The sequence below is a fragment of the Elephas maximus genome, chromosome 10 (assembly GCF_024166365.1).
Source record: "Elephas maximus indicus isolate mEleMax1 chromosome 10, mEleMax1 primary haplotype, whole genome shotgun sequence".
NCBI lineage: Eukaryota > Metazoa > Chordata > Mammalia > Proboscidea > Elephantidae > Elephas > Elephas maximus.
This window is the reverse complement of record NC_064828.1, coordinates 98,847,112-98,860,106: the sequence shown is the minus strand read 5'-3', so window position 1 is coordinate 98,860,106 and position 12,995 is coordinate 98,847,112.

Here is a 12,995-nt window from a genome sequence, read left to right as displayed (position 1 = left end):
GGTTGCCAAGAGTCGAATTCAACTAGACAGCAACTAGTAATGGTGATGTATATAGCACGCTGGCTGAAAGCACGATTCTGGAGTCAAACTGCTCCTATCCTTGCTCTGCCATTTAGTAGCTGCATGAGCCTGGACCTCTCTGTGCTTCGGTTTCCTCATTGGTAAACGGAGATTACGATAGTGCCAATCTTGTTAGAGTATGTTGTTGTTATTGTGTGTCTTGGAGCTGATTCTGACTCAAAGCAATCCTATATGACAGAGTAGAACCACCCCATCGGGATTCCTAGGCTGTAATCTTTATGGGGGCAGATTGCCCAGTCTTTTCTCCCACAGAGCCACTGGTGGGTTTAGTGAGGATTATACGAATTAAGACGTGTGGTACCTGGTGAGTAATAAGCATTCAGCAAAGGTTAATGTTTATTGTCATTGTTGCTATTATTATTAGGAAATGGGAAATCATCAAAGATTTTGATGTGAATTGCCCAGCATCAGAAAACAGCTTAGCAATATAGCAGAGAGTAAGACTTGAATCTCTTGATTCCTAACACAGGATTCTGCTTTTAACAATTTGTGGAAACAAATAAACATGTAAAGAAACCTTTGAAAAAATGATCATTTTGTACAATATTTTAAATGGTCCACTAAATATCCAAAGTATGAGTGCTGTAGTGTGCTCAGTAAATAAACTGGGGTAATAATATCACAATGCTATCGGCATGCATATTAAAAACACAAACGATGTTTGTGTATCCCGGGACAAAATTTACATAAAACCCCATAAAAATAATTTTAAACTACACTCTTCTGATGAGTAAAGATGATACAGGTGTACTTTAAAATGTATGTTCAAAGATGCCACCGCCTATTATCCTGTGAAGAAAAATCAATTCTTAAGCCAATATTTACTTGGAACCATAGAAAAGGCTTTGTAGGCACCTCTAGCAGTTGATGGCCTTCTAGAAACTTGGAAAAATGTAATGAAGAAGGATTCAAAGGTGGGATTTATTTACCATCAATCACATGACTGCGTCATTAAACTAATACTGGAGACTTTATAGATAACAGCTGACACTGACTACTTATGGTACAAACTTGGTTTCTTTTTCACATTTCAAAAACATTAATTCTTTCACTATTTCTAATTTTTTTTTTTATTGTACATTTGGATAGGATTAACCTATTTTGACCATCATAATACTCAACCTTCACTTATTGATGAATTATTTCAGAACTAATGAGTCATTAATAAAGGGGATTTCTTTTCCTTTTTAAGTGAGCATCATTGTTTGGCCCATTTCCCTCTTCTGCCTTTTCTTGTGTGTTCCTTTGCTGGCTTATAATCTCTCTGAGGGTGGGAAATATGTTTTACATGCATTAGATCCCCTAAAAGGCCCAGCACAGTTTACTGACATAGCCAGGCTTCAATAAAAGCGCAGTGGCTTGTGCCAAAGAAAACTGATTTGGGTTCAGTGAGAAATGACTAACGTTTTTGATTGAAGAAGCTTTAATTTAGTTCAAGACCCAGAGATCCTTCGATTCATGGAGTACTACTTCCTTCTAGAATCATAAAAGACCTGTAGGTAGGAGTAGTGGGGTGGTTAGTGGCGGCTGATTTGCAGATCCACCAGAGAAGGCTCTGGGTTATATAAACAGATGATCCAACACCCCACTAGGTCTGACTTTTACCAAAAAATAAGTGAATATAAATTCATTGATCCTTCTTTTGGTTTTGCCTTTAGAGCACTCATATAAATCTCAATGATCCCACCTTCCCACATACATGCACAATGTTAATCCTTTTTGTTGTTGTTCCCCCTAAAACATTGATAAAAATGAAGGAAGTTGCTGAAAGCCTGAATGGCTTCCTTTGAATAGAACAGCTTAAGGTCATACGCAAAAGCAGCTGCCCTTGAATTCCCTCTGGGGCTGTTCTAGGACCTCTATTCTTTAGGTAATAACTTTAATTTGGTTAATAAGTAGGGTACAAATGAAAAAAAAAAAAATTCAGATAAAACAACCACCTCCCTAAAACCTGTCTTCTAATGGATTTGAAATCTGAAGGCCAAGGACAAGTTTTTTTATCCCATTATTATCATTATTTTACTTCCTTTGTTACTTTCAGCAGAAAATATAAACCGTGTGTACACAAAAATGCATATCCATCTGGTCTTTACATAACACTGGTTTCTCTTGGCCTAATATTGATTTAACTTTTAATTCAATCAATTGGTAACAAAGTTGTTTAGAATTTCTTAAGCAGCACACCATGTTTCAAAGATATGTAGAATAAATAGGACTGCTCACATTTTAAACATTTCCAGCTAGCAAATTGATACCCAAGGCTTTAGGGATTTTAATTATTCAGGTTTTAAAAATGATTTATTTCAAATCTCTAGCTGACAAAAAAAAAAAAAATGAAGAAATGAATATAGTCCATTGATAAATATCTTTGTTGCAAAGGGAGAAAATAGACCCTTTGTCTGCCTTGGCTACAGTATTTGGCAGTTGGCATCTAATTAATTAGTTATCAGGGTATTGTCACTCTGCAAAGCAATTCCCTTTTCTCCTGATTATGGATTGCCTTTTGATGGTAAAATTGTTGGTTGTGTTCCTCTTTAGTGACAGATCTTGTGTGATTAATGTCGCTGGTGTCTATTTTTCTCCATCACCTTAACACAAAAGATGCCACAAAATCGGCGTCACCATCCCTTAAAAAAAAAAATCACTTCCCATCTTCTCTTGTTATCACTGATCTTTAGCTTAGTGCGTTTAAAAATTAAGAATAAGAATGAAAGGCCACAAAGTTGCTTTAATATTATTGTCAATTCAATTTAAATTAAAGTGGCATAATTTTGAGCATCACTAGGCTCTTACAATAGACCATATCATTTGCAAGGAGTGGGTTCGTTAAATGTGCTTGTTTTGGTAAAATGCCCTTCAACAAAAACAACGGTTTCCAACAATTGACCTCGTCATTTAACTGTGACTCTGTACAATTTTTTTTTTTTTCTGTACAAGGTTGTTCGTTGCCACCCTGAGGCCAACGCACCTGATTTAACAAACATTTGCTCAAACTCCTAAGTAGGATACGTTTTTACAGAGTTAATATAAATGTAACCTCATTTTACACTTAGCTGATGAATTTGTCAGACTAGCCTGATGGCAGGGAAAAGAGATCCATTCACGTTACCTTAAAAACAGTGATTTATGGACAAATTGGTATGTTTAGGAAGTAAGGCTTCTCTGGAGACCTTGTTTTATTATCACAGCTTCTGTGTGCTTCTCTTGCTCCAGTTTCCTTTCCCTATAAACCGACCTTCTCTGCATTTTCCATTTGCTCCTCCCTCCTCCCTTTGCCCTCCACATGGTCCTTCATGGTCATGTCCAGGGCCATTCTCTGCCTTAACACTATCAGATGGTTCAGCTTCTCAGCTTCGCAAAATCAAATGTTTAAAAGAGGGCTCTTGTTGGCTCAACTCACTTTCTTGAATAAGGCTACATGAGGACAGATTAGTTAAAAACCTAAAAAAAAAAAACAAACAAAAAAAACCAAACCCATTTCTGTCGAGTCGATTCTGACTCATAGCGACCCTATAGGACAGAGTAGTACTGACCCATAGCATTTCCAAGGAGTGGACTCGAACTGCAACCTTTTTGGTTAGCAGCCGTAGCTCTTAACCACTGTGCCACCAGAGTTTCCAGGTTAGTTAAAAGGGCTGCGGATTTTACTGCCTTTCTGTTGTGGCTCATTTCTGTTCTAATCAGGTAGGCCCAGGAAAAGAGATTATCGTGTGGAACCAAATGTGGCTTCCTTAGCCAGCTTTATAGGGTAGTGAGGTGCTCTCTTAGAAGAGGGGTTCTATAAGGATGGGTGCCCTTAACCGTGCACGTTACAACTGATTGGTTGTTTGATCTGTTTCAACTAAGTTTGCCTTCATTTTGTAGACTCATTTAATGATGCATTTTGAAGGTAGAGTTCACAGATTTGTTGATGGACAGGATCTGGGTTGTTGGTAGAATATGTTGATTTGGCTTGGGCAAAACTGAGTTTTCATTAACTAAGACTGGAAAACAGGAGGAGGCATTGGTTATTTGGTGGTGGTGGGGAAGTGGATTCTAAGACACTCAGTTTGGGATACATTAAGTTTAAATTACCTGGTAGACATCAAGGAGAAAATGGTTTGCGGGAGACTGGATATTTAGGCCTGGAAATCAGGAGAAAGTTCCAGGGTGGAGATATAAATTTGTAGGCCTCAGCATGTCGGTAATAAGTAACACCATGAAATCTGATGAGATCACCCGGGGACTGAGCGTGGTTAGTAAAGAGCATGGGTTCACTGAATGTGGCATACTGACATTTAGAGGCAGGGAAATGAGACGTGAGAAAAAGAGACTAAGAAAGAATGGCTAGAAATATAAGAGAAAAACTAGGTTAGAATGGTGTGCTAAAAAACATTTTAAGAGAACTTTCAACCGTTTCAATTGTTGACAGGTAAAGTAAGAAGTGACAATAACAACAATGTAAAGATTATTGGGTTTAGCAATGTGGAGTTCATTGAGAACTTGGTAACACTTGCTTTGGGATAATGGATTTGCAGGAAAGAAAACTTGACTTGAGTGGGTTCAGGAAAGAAAGGAAGGAGAGAATTGCCAACAGTGGATACAGACAAGGCATTTTGTTACTAAGAAAGGCAAGAAGAAGGGATGGACCTAGAAGGAGAAGTAGAGAAAAAAGGAAGTTTTAATGCATATTTTACTAGATGGGAAAGATATAACTAGTTGTTTGGGTCTGGCATGGATCCACAGTGATCTCAGGATGACCTGGTGTTGCAGAAATGTCTTTGGACTTTGGAATGACCAGCAGGGCTCCTGGAGGTTCAGAGAAACTGAGCTGGTGGTGGGTTGTTGCTGTTAGTTGTCACAGAGTGAAGGAGTTCTTGGGTAGTACAAATGGCTAAGCTCTTGACTTCTAGCCAAAATCTTGGTGGTTGAACTCACCAAGAGATGTCTCAGGAGACAGGCTTGGTGATCTGCTTCTAAAAAGTCAGTCTAGAAAACACTATGGAGCAGTTCTATTCTGCACAGGTGGGGCCACCATGGGCTTGGGGTGGGGGAGGAGTATAACTGATGGGTCTCATAATTGTATTATTTCAAAGTTTAGTTTTTTGCAGGACTCTTTAAGATATTATAGTATATAATTCCGTTAAGTGAGTCTATAAACATAATGTATCATTTGTCAGTATAAACATGGTCCTTTTCATATTTTTATAGTCCTTGGGGATCCTAAAAGCTGAACATTTTTTAAATGCTTCTAGAGTTTGTTACCTATATTCACTTCAACTCAAATGTAAATACTTGTCATGTGTTAGGTGTTAAAATTGCATTCATTTATAATTGGTAGTGAGTAATTTTTTAAGTCAATACTTAATTAACTATATAACTTGGTAGAATTCCAAGCTATTATTGCTGTGTGTTACTTTTTATAGTCGAGAAAAAGGGAAGGAAAATGTCTGCTTATCTTACATCCAGGGCTGATTTTCCTAAGTGCTTTCCTATCAATGTGTGTTCATTCTTGGAGTTAAAGGGCTTTTGCAGTGTGGTATGTTAAAAGGGGTGCTGAATTTGGAGCCAGCAAACCCAGATCTGAGCTTTACTAGCTTTGTAACCCTGGCCATCTTACTGTATCTTTATTTAGTTTTCTAAATGAACTGTAAGTCTTCAGGTTTTGCTTCTGTACAATAGAGATAATATCAACATGTCATTATTAATATTACTACTAATTACTAATAATACAACTACACTTGTCTGGTCCACACATAGGCTAACTTTTCCCTGAAATGAGACCAATCATACTATATATACATATATATAGTATGGTCTGGGATTTCCTATGAATTACTGGTCATCTCAGGAATTCAAACCAGGGTCCTCAAGGGAGAAGTTGCCATTGATGAAATAGATATGATTAAGAAATGGCCTACTTCAAAACAAGGAAAAGCAAAAACCTTAATGATTATTTCAGGAGGAGGGATCTAATGGGGCTCAGATATTTTAACTGTGGGGTGCCAATAAAGAAATAGAGAAACAGAAAGGCTAATCCTGAAATTTATGGTCGACCTCTAAGGACAAAAAGAGCCGCAGACATCAGCAGTTAACTAGCTAATTCTACCATTATAGGCAGCAAATCCAGACGGTTTTGTCCTTGGTTCTTCCCTCTTATAAAACTGCACTAGCAGATTTAGAAGAAATTGAATAAAATCAGTTTTCTGCTTCACCTTTATAGACATAGGAGTACTTGGCAGGGGGAAAAAAAATCTGGGAAAATGTTCTACAACAAAGAGAACTCCTGTCATACGATTTACTCATCCCTTAAATTTTTTTTTTTTTTTTTTTAATTTTAGCATGTAGAAAGGCATAACCATGGAAAAAAGCAGGTCATAAATTAGAGTTCATTTAGAAAATGAAATTATTCAGGTTTTTCAAGCTTATTTCATGATTATTTTTAACGAGTTGCTATACACCAAGTTCCTTAATATTTTTGTTAGCTCAAATATATACTTTATTCTCATATACAAAGTAAACTTATTTCTACAAATAATAGGTAAAGCTAATTAGCAACTTATCACTCTCTTTTTTGGCCAGAAGCCACATGAGACCTCTACCTTGTGAATATAACCTAACTCTGGGAGTGTTAATTAATCTGTTCTTTCCCTTGCTGCACATTTTCAAAAGGTGAGGTAACTGGATGGTCACAGAGCCCAAGGCTTCTTGTTCCCCTTTTTCTCAAAAGGGTTGGATGCATTGTATTCACTTTCTTTATAGGGCTGTATTAGAGAAAAGTTGGATCTTTGAAAGCTGAGAAATTCTTAATGTTTAAAAAACTGTGAGGAACCTAAAGGTTTCTGACTAAAATGTGAATGACAAGGAAGGAAAGTGCCCAATTTTTAGGAAAGTTGAATCTTATGATGTAAGTACACCCACCACTGCCGTCGAGTCAATTCCGACTCAGCGACCCTACAGGACAGAGTAGAACTGCCCCTTAGAGTTTCCAAGGAGTGCCTGGCGGATTTGAACTGCTGACCTTTTGGTTAGCAGTCATAGCACTTAACCACTACGCCACCAGGGTTTCCTGTAATGTAAGTAGATCAGTTATTTAGTGAAGCTATATTTGTGGAGGAGCCCTGGTAGTGTAATGGTTAAGAGCTACTCTGTTAACCAAAAGCTCAGCAGTTCGAATCCACCAGCCACTCCTTGGAAACCGAATGGGGCAGTTCTACTCTGTTCTATAGGGTTGTTATGAGTCAGAATCAACCTGACAGTAACAGGTTTTTCTTCTTTTTTTGTTTTTTTAATACTATCTGTGGAACATTACTGTCATGGATTGAATTGTGTCCCCCCAAAAATATGTGCGTCAATTTGGCTGGGTCTTGATTCCCGGTATTGTGTGATTTTCTTATATGTTGTAAATGCTGCCTTTATGATGTTAATGGGGGAAGATGTCTGGCAGTTGTGTTGGTGAGGCAAAACTCAATCTGCAAGATGGGATTTTTTCTAGAGGCAATCTCTTGATATATAAAAGAGAGAAGCGAGTAGAGAGACAGGGGGATCTCATACCACCAAGAAAGCAGCACCGGGAGCAGAGTGCATCCTTTGGACCCGGAGTCCCTGTGCCTGAGAAGCTCCACGACCAGGAGAAGATTGAGGACAATGGCCTTCCTCCAAAGCCAACAGAGAGGGAAAGCCTTTCCCTGGAGACAACACCCTGAATTTGGACTTTTAGCCTACTTTACTGTGAAGAAATCAACTTCTCTTTGTTAAAGCCATCCACTTGTGATATCTCTGTTATAGCAGCAGTAGTTGACCAAGACAACTACTTAACCCACTTTGTGCAAATCTCTTGGGGATACAGTGGTAAATATTGCATACAGCATCTGTTAGAACAGTGGTCTTCACACTGAACTATGCCCATCTGGGAGGCAAGTGGAGACTCTCAGGTTGGGTGAGTGAGCAGGGAGAGTTCTTCAGCCATCATTGTCTAGACTGCCAACTCTGACTCTTTCCTAAAATGAATCTGCCTGAGATGGAAGTTTCCTCACCTTCACTTCCTCCATGTTACAAAAGAAAGGTAGCTTCTAGAGTTCTCCCTGCAGGTATAAGAACCTCTCTGGTGCCAAACGATGGTGATAAGAAAATGAATAAGGACTGTGTAACAAATTCCTTCGTAAGTCTGTAGATTTCCAACTATTTGCTTCTTCCAACTCAAGTCTTGATCTTAGACCACTGAGAAGCTTCAGGAATCAGTTTTTCTGTCTCCCAAAAACCGGAATAGCATACAAACCAAGGCTCCCATGATAACAGGTTTGTTTTTACATTTTAAAAGAGTCGAGGCTTATTTATTTAGTTGTTGGTGCTTCTGTATAGGAAAGTCTTAGCAATACTGTAGTCCTTCTCCATTTTAGCAAAAACCTGACCAAAAGATCATTCTCCTTAACCACTTGCATTTTGCGTAACTGAATATCTTTGTCTTATATTTTTAGCATCTCTAATATTGTTGGAAACCCTGGTGGCATAGTGGTTAAGTGCTACGGCTGCTAACCAAAAGGTCGGCAGTTCAAATCCGCCAGGCGCTCCTTGGAAACTCTATGGGCCAGTTCTACTCTGTCCTGTAGGGTTGCTATGAGTCGGAATCGACTCGACAGCACTGGGTTTTAATATTGTTATCTGAGAGTTAAAAGGTACATTAGAACAATGTCATGTAGTGAAATGACCATGGGTTTCACGGTCAATACCTGATTTTGATTCTTTTTCTGCCACTTACTTGTTGGCCAAATTATATAACATCATTAGGTTTCACTTTCCTTGTATGTAATAATAAAAACCCAGTGCCATCGAGTCGATTCTGACTCAGAGGCTTTCTTCATTGGTTTGCTGTGAGAGGTGAGCATGTGACCCATGACAAATACACATTGTATTTCAGTTTTTAATATTAATTAATGATACTCTAGGTAAATATAAAGTTTTTTTTTTTTTTAAGTTATTCATGCTTTGTTATTTTTGGCCCATAACCTGGAAAGTCAAATAATCCAGCTTCTTGAAACCTACTGGTGATCTCATCTTGATCACTGTTGCCTGGGAAGAAGAAAGTTGCTCTATTGAATACTCACTCTTGTTCCTCTATTGACAGCATCAAATGGTCAAGGAATTCTTGAACACATTTCTAGCTGATCTCGAGTTCTGCCTCTCATTCTTCACAACTGTGGTTTCTTCATCCTACTTTTAGAAGCTAGTCCATTCCCCAGCTCCACTTTGAACTTGAATTTGACTAGCCAATTCCTGGTTCTTGACCTGGAGTATCCCAAACTATTATTTTTCACTCTCCCCAAAGCCTTTCCCAGAAGACCCTGTTCTGGTCTTCCATGTTTGCATCTGGATGTCTGCCTTGGTTCGCCTTGGTCCTGTTCCTTATTCTTTATCACAACTTCTCTAAATACCTCATTCTTTTCTTGGGCCTGAGGTCTGGATTTATTCTTGGAAGTTTCCTTTCCAGAAATTTGCATCTTGTCAATAAATTGCAACTGTGTGGCTAGAATCCTGCTAACAGAATTCTTGTCTCCTTCTACAGGCTATTAAGCCTTCACTTCTGGGTATTGTCTTTCCTGAATTTCTTCATGGCTGTGCTCCAATCAGGTGTTCTATCATATCATCTGGACTCCTGTTGTGGACTTTTTGCCAGGACTGAGACTTAATGTGATATCACCTTGCCTAAGTTTCCTCATCTGTAAAATGAGGCCAATAACAGTAATTACCTCATGGGATGCCCATGAAATTGAAATTAATTAACACACATAAATGCCTAGCAGAGCACCTGCATAGTCGGTTCTCATTAGTGCTCGATAAATAATAGCTATAGTTGCTTCTCCTGTTGTTGCTGTTGTTATAACCCCTGGAACAGTGTTCCCAAACTTGTCATTCAAGTCACGTCATTAATTAGCCCCACTGGCGTACTAGCTGCACCCGTATATTTTTAATACATTTTTCCTGGACTTTTTTTTTTTAGTAAATATAACCAAGCAATTTTTAAATCCACGAGATAACAGCTTGGATGTGCTACTTTATTTCATTGAATCTAAGATGTCGTTGGTCATAAGGCACCCTTATTTTTTCTAACACTAGGAAAAAGCCTGTCAAATAAGCTGTGATCTGCCATGAATTTTAAAAGGCATTCTGAATTCGGATGCAGTATTTAGGTTCTAAAATGTGAAAAAATATGTATCTTTGAAATTATTGAAATATCAGGTTTTCCTCAGAATCACTCCGTAGTAATTTTTTTTTTTTTTTTTGATGATCTACACGCTCTCATTAGGAGTTCTTAATCACTCCTGCAAGTTCAATAACCACTTGCATACTGGTGACTCCCAGCTCTGTATGTCCAGGACAACGTCTGTCTTGAACTTCAGAGAGTTCTGTTTGTCAGTCTGCTTGGCATCTCCACATGGATACTACAAAGGCGCACCAGACTCAGCCTGTTCAAAATTAATTCCTTATCTTTATCCTCCTTTCTGCTTCTTAGTATCTGTCCCTTATCTTGATGAACAGCATCACCAACCAATAATTGTCCAAGCCAGAAAACTGAGACTCATCTGTGTCATTTACCCTCCAGCTAATCAGTCTCCAGGGAGCGTTGATCCTATCTCCTTAATTTGTTTTAATATCACTCTTCTCTTCCTCCTCTCCCCCATCGTCACAACTACAACTTCAGTTTCTTTCTCTTTCTCTTCTGGTATTTCTGGGTCCACCTCCTGCCTGGAACCCCTACCTTCAGTTGGGTTCCCTCTTCCTATCATTCCACACTGCTGCCTGTGAGACTTATTTTTCCTATCCATGAATATGCTCAGTTAGCTCTTCTTTTTACAAAGCTTCAGTGGGTTCTCATTACTTTCAGCACAAAGTCTCAAACCCTCAGTATCCTACACAAGACCCTGGATGACCTTTCTCAGGCTACTCTAATCCCAGCTTCCCTCTCACTCAGCACTCCCATCACCATCACCAACACCCTTTCCTTCAGCAAAGCCAACCTACTCACCTGTCCCTGAAGGAATTGCTTTTTTCCCTTGGGAGTCACCTTTGTGATAGCTTTGCCTCTCCCCTTCCTCCTCTGTCCGTCTCTGTTGCCTATTCCTCTTCCTTTTTTCTCACTTCACTGCTCTTTTCACTGTCTCATCTCTTGCCACTTCTAAGGAGACTTTCCTATCCTCAGGTCTGAGGTAGGAGTCAATGTTTTGTGCTCCCAGAATTCTTTATTTTTATCTTAATAAAATTTACTGTATTGCTTCTCAAATATATTTGATTGTTGCTTGCCTGACTCAATAGACTCTGAGCTTCTTGACGGTGGTTGTTGTAGTTATATATGACCATATAACAAAATTTAGTGGTTTAAAACAACCATTTCATACTATTTTTCATGTTTCTGTGGGTTGCCCGGGCTAAGCTAGTTGATTCTCACTTCTGGTCTCATTCGGATGTGGTAAGATGGCTGCTGGTGCTGGAGTTATCTGAAGGTTGGGCTGGGCCATATGTCAGAGATGCTCATTCCCATTGCTGGCAGCTGATACTCTCTGTCGGCTGGGAGTACAGCTGGGCTCATCTACCAGAGCACTGGCACCTGTTCTGTCCATGTGGCTTGGGCTTCTCCCAGCATGATGGCAGAGGTCTTAACGGGAATGTCCTAAGAGTGAGAATTTCTAAAGGCCAAGGCAGGAGCTATCAGTCTTCCTAAGACCTGGACCCAAATATTACTTCTGCTATAATCTTTTGGTTAAAGCTGTCACAGAGCCTACCCAGATTCCAGGGGAGGAGAATAGACTCCACTCATGAGGGAGTGGCAAGACCACTTAGACACATGGCACGTGGGATTTGAGAGGTTGATGGCCCTTGAAAATATGATCTACCACAGAGGGACATCAGCTTTGAACTCTGTCTTCTTAGAGTCAAGTAGCATACCTGCCACATAGTAAGTCTCCTGAGGAAAATAGCATAATGGTTAAACGCACAGGCTCTGGAGCCAGATCTGCCTGGGTTGATGCCCTGGCTGTACAGTGTCCCACTCCCGGAGCTTTTGATGAGGCATGCCTCAATTATCACAGTGGTAAAATGAAGGCAGACTTGATCTCAGAGTGTGGTTATGAGGGGTAACCAGATTAATATATGTGAAGGCCTTGAAGCAGTGTCTGGCACATAAACTCCAAAGTTAGCTACTCTGATGAGGAGAAAGGATGGGGAAGAAAGGCCTGCCCTTGCAGTTGTTGTTCCTCAAGCGCCAGTCCTGGTTAGGTCTTACAAATCTGTTGTCTCCTATGATAAACCACTGAGTGATTCCTGGCCCAACCTCAATATACTATAGCAGCTAATTCTCTACATACAATGTCAAATTTCAGTACTCTAAAATATATTGAATCTTCCTCTAGTGACGTATATAATGACACCAAATCTCTTCAGATTTGTTTTGGTGTATGCTATATTCTCATGAATTGTGTCCTTGTTTCCAAGTTTACTTAGAATTCTCAAACAACTTGGAACCTCTTCAGGGTCTCAGATCATGCCTTAGGCTGCCTTTGTATGGCCACTGCAGAGTCTAGTACAGTGCCACAGACACACCAGGCACAGAGTTGTTGATATTGTTGGCTGCTGTCATGTTGATGCCAAATCATAGTGGCCCTAAGTGTGCAGAGTAGAAATGCACTTTAGAATTTTCAAGTCTGTGTCTTTTTGGAAACTGATCTCCAGGCCTTACTTTGGACGCATCCCTGGGTAAGTCTGAGCACTTGACCTTTCAGTTAGTAGTCTAGTGCTTAACCATTTGTGGTTAACTGCTCGTAATTAATAGATGGAGTAACTGCTTGTAATTAATATATCACATAATTGATATGCTGATAATTCCAATGTATTAAAAAAGAAAACTCTACTTACCACAATTTAATAAAAAGATAATTCTTGCG